General features: G+C 40.4%; 1 long non-coding RNA gene across 1 annotated transcript; it reads left to right on the top strand.

The window, feature by feature from the left end:
• Nucleotides 1-7,098: 7,098 nt before the first annotated feature.
• On the top strand, nt 7,099-9,589 carry LOC135318681 (uncharacterized). Its single transcript, XR_010376952.1, has 3 exons — nt 7,099-7,155; nt 7,575-7,724; nt 9,355-9,589. It is a non-coding gene; the product is annotated as an uncharacterized LOC135318681 (long non-coding RNA).
• Nucleotides 9,590-10,246: the final 657 nt, after the last annotated feature.

Below are 10,246 nucleotides of genomic sequence, written 5' to 3'. Positions count from 1 at the left end.
AAGGATTTCTCAAAACACATCAGAGCTTCACTGTAATGTACTCGAGTAAAATTATTATTCTCAGATGTAAAATAGGATGAGTCTCTCTAATAAGAATCTGCCTTTTCAGAATAGAAACATGGTCATTGTGCTCATACTAGTTAGTGATTTAGAGATATTCAAGGCATGGTCCTTGACTCCAGGATTGCAGAGGAAGAAATACCAGAATATTCCATTAAAGTATATCATGACAGGTGCTAGGAGAGAGCAGCCATATTGTGCTGTGGAGTCTAGAGAAAGGTCATCTAAATGAGATTCATAGTGTAAGAAAAAATAAAGAAGAAAAACAGACAGAAGTCTCTTTATTAAGGATAGTTGAGACAGCTTTCACGAGTGCCCCCAAAGTGTATATATCTTATTATCCATCCATCCATTGCATTAATTCTTCCTTACATCTACCCATTCAATTACTAATACTGAGAGATAACAGGAATTGACTAGGTGAGGATGGAAAGAGTGCAGCCCAGGCAACAGAAACAGCCGGTGCAAAAGCCCTCAGGTTGGAGTTATATTTCAGTATGGGAAAGGCCACTGTGTCTGGACGGTTGAAAGAAGAGGAAGATAATGTTTGTTAGAAATATAAGCTATGGCTTTCTCATAAATTCAATGGAAAACTCTTAAAGTGTTTTAAGCTTGAAATAGTGGCCTTGTTTTTTAAAGTTGAAAAAAGTCCTTTCAGTAGAGTAGAGGTGGATGAAAGGAATGGGTTGAACACTGAGTCAAGGGGATAGATGTTCACTGGAGAGAAAAGGTAGGGCTAGGAAGAAAATAGCAATTGTCTTTTGTGGGAAGACTTTCTTTAGATGTGACCTGTGACTAGAAGAATATATACATTTTAGATGGTAAAGAAACAGGAGGGTGCTTTCACAGGGGTCTTAGTTTGTTCATTCATTGCAATCAAGGAGGAAAGTAACGTGTTCCAGGTGCTTCATGGGTATCTCTTACATCCCATTTAATCCTTGCAAGACAGGGAGTCTCAGGGGAATTATTTATACAAGCTCCAGGGCAGTCTGTGGTAGCAGAGCTGAGGTTCCAGCATAAAGCCCTTTAGTGGGTACCATATTGAATCTTGGGTAAAAGAAAGGAGGATGGGGCCCCCATGATGGGATTAGTGTCCTTACCAGAAGGGGAAGAGACGAGCATGTGAAGATTCGGCCTGAAGACAGCCATCTCCAAACCAGGAAGAGAGACCTCCCTCACCCTGATCTTGGACTTCTAAGCCTCCAGAACCATGAGAAATAAATGTCTGTTGTTTGAGCATCTTAGTTAATACATGTTAGTTATAGCAGCCAGAACTGACTAAGACATTTTATCTCCCATCCAATGCCAGAGTGGTTTCTAAAATATTCCTGGAGCATGGTAGACCGTTCACATCTTGACGTGTGCTAGTGATATGTAACAGCACATCAACATGTTTGGGAACTGAGGAAGAAGAGTTTAAAATATGTCCTAGGTTTTTGATTTGGGGGCAGATGGAAGATGGTGCTATAAATGAAACATCGCACTAGATTAGAGAGGTTAAGTTTGGATACCTACAATATAAGTAGGGACAGATATCCAGCAGACATCAGAACACCAGAAGCTCAGGGAGAGATCTGGGAGAGCAGTTTAGACTTGGAAAATCAGTGGTTGAGTGTAAGTCGTTGGTACAATGAGAGTGGAGAGAAGTTTGCTTAAGAGGCTATGATCACCCAATGACAAGGGATGGTGGCTGCATTCAGAGACCCAAAGAATGCCAACATCAGAGGGTTGGGAAAATCCACCAGGACAATAAAATGGCCTCTCAGCACTTAGCCCCTTCCTATGATACCCTGCAGCTTCTGTATGTGCCTCTTCAATGCTGGCGTTCTGAAATAAATAGATATTTTAGGTCCAGGGAAGAGCTGAACTTTCACCTGTCTTTTTTTAGCATCTGTATTTCTACAAATGTAGCTTGTGTCTGTATTAACGTTTTGTCAGCCATGTTCCACTGTTGACTCATTTTGAATTTTTAGTCAAACTAAAGCCCCTGAGTTATGTTCTCATTATGTTACAAAGCCAAGCTTCTGTAACTAACACTAGTGCAGTTGGCTTTTAACCCTAAATACAAATCTCATCGACATTCATTTTTTATCTTTTGTCTTTGGTTATCTAAGTAGTCAAGAAAATAATGAGATTATGTTTTATTACTTCAATGAATGAAGTCAGGTAAAAGATTAATAAAAATTATTATGAAAAACATTTTAATTAAAACCTGTGGTTTACAGGATCAGGCTTCGATTACCTGAATGATCATAAAATATTTTTCATTCTTTATTTAGTTCATTCTATAAATATGTTCTAAAAGTATGCCATTTACCAGGCACTGTACTAGGGGCTGTGTGTCAGAAATGTAAATAGTCCAGTCTCCTCTCTCATGGAGTTTATTCTCAAATAGGGGAAAAGAAACATTAAGCAAATAATAGCAATATAAAATCATTATAGGTGCCATGAAGATAAAGCACAGGCTCCTGTGAGAAGGAGTAAATGGGGAGATCTCTGTTAGATGGTGAGTCAGGGCAGCTTTTTCTGGAAAAGTGGCTTCAAGCTAAATTTGGAAGTGTGAGCAGGTCTTAGCTAAGTGAAGGTGAAGTGGATGGGCAAGGCTTCAAGACAGACTGGGGCAAGTACAAGAGTGCTTGTGTGTCTAAGGACACATAAGAAGGTTGAAATGATTGGACGGCAGTACGGGGGTGACCTCAGATGGGACTGGTAGGTGAAGAAGAAGCCAGGTCACCCTAGACTGGTACACTATGTTAAGGATTTGTGTGTATGTTTGTGTGTGTTTGCCAAATGCAGTGGGAAGCTATTGAAAGATTTTCAGCAAGCAGGCACAATTTTGTTTGAGAAAGATGATTCTGGGAGACCAGTTAGAAGGTCACTGCTGAAGTTCAGGTGAGTGATGTTAATGGCTTGCACTAGGATGGTGGCAGTCAAGAGGAGGAGATTCATTATAGGTTTTGGAAGGATGTGTGGGGGACAGTATAACAAATGATAGCCAGGTTTTTAGCAAGTTCAGCTGGGTGAATGGAGGTCAACATTTACTAAGTTAAGAAGTACAAGTATTAGTAACAGATTCACAAGGGCAGGTCAAAATTTCCAAAATGGGCATGTTTAGTTTGAAAGCCTGTTAGTTGTTTTAACAGTTGTGAATATAGGAAATCACATTTCCAACTAGAGATATAAATTTTAGGGGCCTTGGCATAGTGATGAAATTTAAACCAATAGATAAAGTTGTGTAGGAGAGAATACAGGTCAAAAATTGGCTTGAGAGCAACACTTTAAAAACTCCAACATTTAAAATTTGTGTAAAAGGACATAGTTGACCAAAGCGATTGAGAAGAAGAAAAGGAGAGACAGAAGGAATACCCATACTGCAGTTTCTTGGAACACAAGAGAAGTAGGTTTCAATGAGGAGGCTGTAATTAAATACTGCTAAAATGTCAAGTAAGTATTGTTGCATTAAGCACTTCTATCATTGATAGGAAGTCTTTGTGGGTAGACACGACTTTATCTATTTTTGAGCCCCTACACCTTGCCAAATGTTCTCACGTAGTAGATTCATAATGTGTTTTTGCAAAATCAATGAATGAATAAGATAGCAAAATGATATTGCTTGTCACTATTTGCATAATATTTTAATGCATAATTAAAACTCACAATCACACAGTGAGGTAGTTTTTATCAGCCTCACTTTCCAAATGAAGAACTGCCCTCCTGGAGAAAAATTTCTTGCCAAAAATGAAATGTATAGTGGTGTAGTACGGCCAGGACAATTCTGTTGTTCTATACCAAGATCCCAATTCACTTCAGGATGATGGATAAATGAAGTCATACAAGTAGGTATTAATATAGACGAACGTGTATTATATTAATGCATGTTAAGATATATATCTCAGAATGTATTTGCTTATGGCTATGTGTGTATCTGTAGTTCCCAAAACTTGAAATACAATCAAAGACAAAAATCTTGGAGTTGGCAGTCAGCTCACAGAGATGGTGGCCACCTGCCCTATTATAAAGAGGGATGTGATCCTAAGTAGAGCATCCTAGATGTTGGAGGTATCGATAGAATGGAAGAAGCTGAGCGTGTGAACCAACAGCCATCATGATGAAGAGCTGCCCGTCAGTCGTGCGGACATCACACAGAAGGCTGACCTAGCCTGCCCGTGTGTAGAAGGACCTGCAGTTGCATACCAAGAATTCTAGCCACATTCACACACAGCGAACAAGTGCAGCTGCAGCAACATCCCCAGAGGGTGACATCTTCAGAGAGTGAGTACAATAATCTAGAGTGAGGGAATTAGTCATTCTTCACCTTCCTTGTCTCACATTGTCATTTGTTGTTAACAACGGTTAACGGATGGAAGGATTGTCCCTCCCCCATCTCTTCCAGTTCCCACCATACCTGCAAGTCCACATTAACCAGCCTAAAATGTGGGAAGGGCAGGACATCCAGGATTCGGGAAGTTTTGCTTCAGTCCAATGGATTTTATCATGATTTCATATTTGGAAACTGCTTCTTCTGCAATCTCCCTTCTCTGGATTCCTTTCCAGCTGATTTGAGAGCAAACGAGATCATTAAATTCTTCTTCAGACACATATTTTAAAAGAGAATATCTCCATGATCTTTTGTTCCTCACAAGGACAGTAGTTTATCATTTCCCAGAATTTTGATTCCTATAAAGTTCCAGCAGAGAATCACAAAATGGAACATAAAAAGTCCCTTTGTGGCTCTTGGAATCAATGTTCTTAGAAGATAGAGTCTGTATCTCACTGCCTTAGGTATTTCCAAACTCATGATTTTAGGTAAAGGATCCTAGTCATGCTTTTGGATAAGCAGACATGCTTGAAGTAAACTCAGCAGGACCCATACTCTGTGGGGTCTTAATGGCTTCACGGTGTCGGCCATGTTTCCCCAGCTAGACACTGAATGACTTGAACAGTAGGACTCCATGATGAACCAAAAGGAGTCTGCCATTCTTTGAGATGTTATGAAAAGCTCAGGAAGTAGCACACGATGCTAGGCTCAGAATGTTGTCATGCAACATTTCCCAACAAGGGTTGACCCCTACAAGTGGCTGCTTATAGAAAGGACTAGATTGGTAAAATGTTTGGGTCATCATTCAACCATAGGCTCTTCTTGGCTAACGCAAAAAATCTCATTTTTGGTACTAAGAAAATTTTATACTCAAGAAACCAGTTAACTTTGCTTTATCCTACGCTCTTCAAATTTCCTTAATGATAGGCCTCTTGGGTTGTTTTTTGGTTTCTTTCTATAATGAGAGTGTGTTTTATTGAACACAGTTTTGGCAAAGTACAATGCCTAACTTGGGAAGACTGGGTTCAAATCCAGGGTTTGCCATTTTCTAAGTCACTGCTTTATCCACTTAGAGTGGAGTGAGTTTAGACAAGTCATTTCAACTTCTGAAACTCATGGGAAAAATAATACGTGCCTCAGCAATCATTGCAAGGATTAAATGAGGTAACACAAGTGAAGTGCCCATCACAGCGTTTTGCATACAGTAAAAGCCTACAAACATTAGCTAAATCTGAATATGAATCACTGCCCAGAAGGAATCAAAATAAAAAACAAACAAACAAAAGGCACTTCCCATAACAATGAAGACTCCAATGGCAGGCTTTGCAAAGCATTGAATAGCAAGATCACACACCAGTATTTACTGTCTAATTCTTGGTAGCAGGTGTATGTGGTTGTAATTCTTAAGGAACTCAGTGCATGTTTTTGAATGCTTTCAGTCTTATTGTAAAGCTAGATTAGTCAGGTAGACTGAAAGCCAGACCTTTGCAATGAACTTCATTGAGGAAAAGCATCCCGGAACTGAGTGCTAGAAAAGCTATTCAGATACTTTCCTGGGAGATGCAAATTACTTTCCGAATGCTGCATGGAAACATGATGACACTCCATTACAACATTAATGTCCGGTCTGGTCATGATGCTGAGCATTTATTTTGTGTCATGTGCAATAGAAAGAAACATTTTGTTCAGGAAGATCTTGTGACCTGACAGCTTCAAGTTAAAAGGAAGTTTGACTTCCGCCTCTCTTTCACTTTTAAAATAAGTGAAATTTTAAGCCAGCAAGGAATTGACTGAATCCATTGCCTTCTAAACAGAATCTCCTAATACTAGGGAAGTCCGAGTCAACCCTGTATTTGAAAATTAGCATACATTTACCAGACTTCCGACCAGAATGGAAATCCCTAACTGGTCTTTCAACTGCACAGTACAATTCTGTCTTTGAAAAAAAGTGAACTAGCTTTCTGGGAAGGGTTATCTTGTCCTAGCCTGAAACTGGAACACATTAGTCACCATCATAACTTATTAAAATCTAGCAAAACAGTGGGTAAAATAAAATCTCTGGTTAATCCACTTAATTTGACTAGAAATTGTCAGTTACCTTCCTGAGAACAGTCTGAATCAAGAAGAGGAGAAGCTGGACTCAATGGGTGAGAAACTTAGGTACAACTTACACCTTCATGTATTTCCAATAAAAAGGGGGCGGTATTTTCTCCAGACAGGTCTGGAGTCTGGAGGAGATGACTCAAATTCACGAAGTCTCTCAGATACCTTATTTTCAGGCCATGAATGTGAAATGTGAGCGTTGGTGTCATTCCAATCAACAAAAAGCCGTGACATGAAAGGCACCTTATCAGAAAGCTGAACCAAGCTGGAAAGAGAGTTTCCTCCACGGATGCAGGGTGAAGCCGCTTTGTGATGAAACTCTGTCCAATCTATGCCAAAGTCCAAGCGCTTAAACTAGAGGCTCATGAACTGGTTTGAGGGACAAGGAGTCTTGACCTAAAACATCACTGAGAAATGTCATTGCTCAAGTCTCCAGTTTAGACAAGTTATGAAGTCTGACATCAGAGTCTGAGGAAGAGAAAAGAGGATGAGGGGACTAGTTTATTTAGCACCTCCTTTGTTCCTTAGAGGCACTGTGTCAGTTAATTTGCATCTATGCCCTTAGTCTCCACTACAACAGTGTGAGGTAGGCATCCTCCTTGCCATTTCAGAGAGACCAAGAGAGGATGCACAACTTGGCTCAAGGGGGAAATTCAAATTCAGCTCTCCTGATGGTAAACCTAGGGCTTTTTCCTTTTCCACTTGATAATCTCCAACATGTGCTTTATAAAGCAGCAGTTCAGAGGTTATTCAGCAGGAGTGCACTCTTGTCAATTTTCTGGAGTCACTTCAGCTGGTAGATCTTACTCTTCTAAGTTAAAATTAGACTGGCTCGTATTATTGGATGACAGCAACTGAGCCAGGAAATTTACATGTAGAACCTTCTTTTAATCACCGTAAAAAGCTGATGACAGGTTCCAGCTCTCATTTTACGGGTGGGGAAACCAGCAGCTCTCAGCACACTTTGCCCAGCATCTCTTAGTTGAGAAGCGGCAAGACCAGTTTTGAGCCAGGAAGTCTGACTCCAGATTTGTTCCCTCGGCTATTACACTAGGTTAAATATACATGCATACTCTGTGTGTTTGCTTTACAGCATTGTCATGGCCCAGTTTATTTTCTTCAGAAATACAATTATGCCATGGATGGAACCGAGAAGGAACCTCATTCTTTGTCCACACACATGCCATGGCTATCTTCTTCCCAAATGATGAGGTTGGATGCTGGGAATGCAGTTGCTTTGCAGGTTAGTGTCTCATTTTGGTTGATGGGCTGTCATTAAGATGATAAACCTACCGGTCAAAGCTAGTGGCCTGCAATTTATGTATTTATACTGGCAGATCAGTTATCAAAAACAATCCAAGTATTTCTCAACAGACTTGCTTGCCGTAAAAGTCAGAGGTCAGTGAACTCCAGTGGGTGATGTGGACGCACATTCTGATATATTAGACCCTAACCACAAGTGTGATGACCTATAGTAAGGATGAGAAGTGTGCCTTCCTTAGGACTTTCTTTACAACAGGAAACTTCATCAATGCAACATGAAGTATACAGGCTTCCAATTCAATTTAAGAGAGAACAATCTCTCGTGATACTTTTTCGCATTTATCATCATTCTTAAATATTGTCAATAACAGCTGAAGTGTTACTGTAATCACATTAAAATATGTCAACTCAATTCATTTGGAAACATCATGCGGACTTTAATTGTCCCCAGAGTTTGCATAAGATCAAGGAAGGCCTACTGTCGTCTCTTGAAGAGATGGTGCGACTCATCTTCCACCAAAGGATGAGGAGAAAATACAGTTGCTCAAGTCACACTGATTTGCACCTTTACATTAATAGTAAAACCCATGTCTTAGTCATACGAAGAGTGGTTTTTCAATGCTTTAGTCGAGCAGAGAGAAAATATTTTTTTCTAAAATGACTCTAATAGCAGTTCTGTTAGGTGTTTCTTCAGTTTAAAGTGTTTTATCTTTTAATATCTGGGTTTGCCTCCGGAAGAAGACTATAGGTTTTCCAACTCATTTTCTTTTTTTCAAAGATTCTCAAAGACTTTCTCCAAATGGTCACAGTCTCTTCATCCAAATTTCCCTTCATGGCCAGTGGGGCTTCCACAGCCTTGGCCTGGGGAGGGCCCTCCAAAGGCAGAGCCAAGCATGCCAGGGAAGGGCTGATCTCTGCTCGAGACGTGCAGAGGTGAGGAGAGCCCAGAATGGGTTCAGAGTGAAGGTTGGCCCAGGAAGCATGGGGCCATACCTAAATGTCTGCTCCTTGGAGACAGTCCTGAAGAAAGAAATAGCTGCACACTGAGGGGTTGGCAACAAGGCCCAGGGAAGGCTTGGGACTTGGAGCCTGGACAGATGCCCTGAGCAAGGCTAAGAGGCAAAACTAAAGTGGTTCCAATGAGGCCACCATTTTTAATAAGACTTGCAGATTGGCTACCAGCTTGTTTAGGCATTCTTGCCTGTGAACCCTTTCAAACGTAATCGAACAGAAATAAGACAGGATTTTTTGCTGACATAAGCAACTTCCATCACAAGTTAAATCTTCACATAGTGATTCTCTGTTAACCAGCATCTCCTTCACATTTTTAGTCTTAAGATGCATTGTCCTCATTACCTTGCCCGTCACTCAGAAGCTCAACTCTCTGTCTCCTGTCTTGCCCAGATGCCAACCCAAAGAGCTCAAAAGTGAACAGGCTTAACTAGCCAAACTTTATGTGGCATGAGAAACGTAAGACAGAGTGTGGGGGAGTTTTGTTTCTTAAATACAACAGCTTATTTTCGTGAAATTATTATAATTTTAAATCTCTTTCATTGTGTTCCAAAATCTGAGCAAGTCTCTTAATTAACATAATTGTTTCTGTTTTTCAGTTCCATATATGTGTCTCATAAGTAACGTGGCCGTTTTCTCTGCACTTGGACGGATCCAAGCCCCCCCAAGTAGACATGAACCAGTGTGTAGCCGATTCTCATCTAGGTCCCTGCCTGCAGCATTAGTCAGTGTGTGGGAACAACTCCCTGATTCAACCTAATAGAACACAAGAATTCCTTGGAAAAATGAAAGCCATAGCTCATAGCAGAACTTCTTTGCAGCTCACATTTTAGCTTCTTTCCCAAGACCTCATACTTGTAAAGCCTGTCCAGAAGCTTTAAGAATTCAGAAAAAATAAATAAATAAATAACCAGCCTTAAGTTTCTCTGTTGAAATAATATGGAGAAATAGTTGTATATGACGTCAGAAATTCTAGGTTCAGAACTCACCCTCCCTAATTACTGACTGGGTAAACATGGAGAGGTCACACTAATCCTCTGAATCTTCATTTCCAAAACTGATCAAATAGGGGCACCAAACCTTTCTTTGTCTTCGCGGTCTCACAAGATTGCTCCTTAGAACAACTAAAATATTATAAAAATAGTTGAGCACATTGGAAAGCACGAAGAAAATGTAAGTCATGCTTGTTTTATTTTTTCCTCTTCCTATTTTGTCAAAAAAAAAAGATAAAGTCCACCATGTGCTCAAATAGTCAAAAGGTAGTTAGTGGGTCAGCGTAAGGGCTGCCACATACAGCTGTGCAGTTTGTACACTGCAAAGCCAGGGCTGTCAGGGTGGGGTGGGAGAGCCTGCAATCAAATCTGAGGTCTTCCTTCAGAGCCTTGTACCCTGGCATGGGCCGGCTTTACTTATGTATCTTTGCAACTAACACAAAAAGGACTCTTTGGGTCAATAGAAGCCTGAATAGTACACGAGAAATCACGGCTCTGT

Source organism: Camelus dromedarius, chromosome 20 (genome assembly GCF_036321535.1).
Source record: "Camelus dromedarius isolate mCamDro1 chromosome 20, mCamDro1.pat, whole genome shotgun sequence".
In the NCBI taxonomy this organism is placed as follows: domain Eukaryota; kingdom Metazoa; phylum Chordata; class Mammalia; order Artiodactyla; family Camelidae; genus Camelus; species Camelus dromedarius.
The sequence above is the reverse complement of the archived record's forward strand: the minus strand, read 5'-3'. Positions and strand labels throughout refer to the sequence as shown.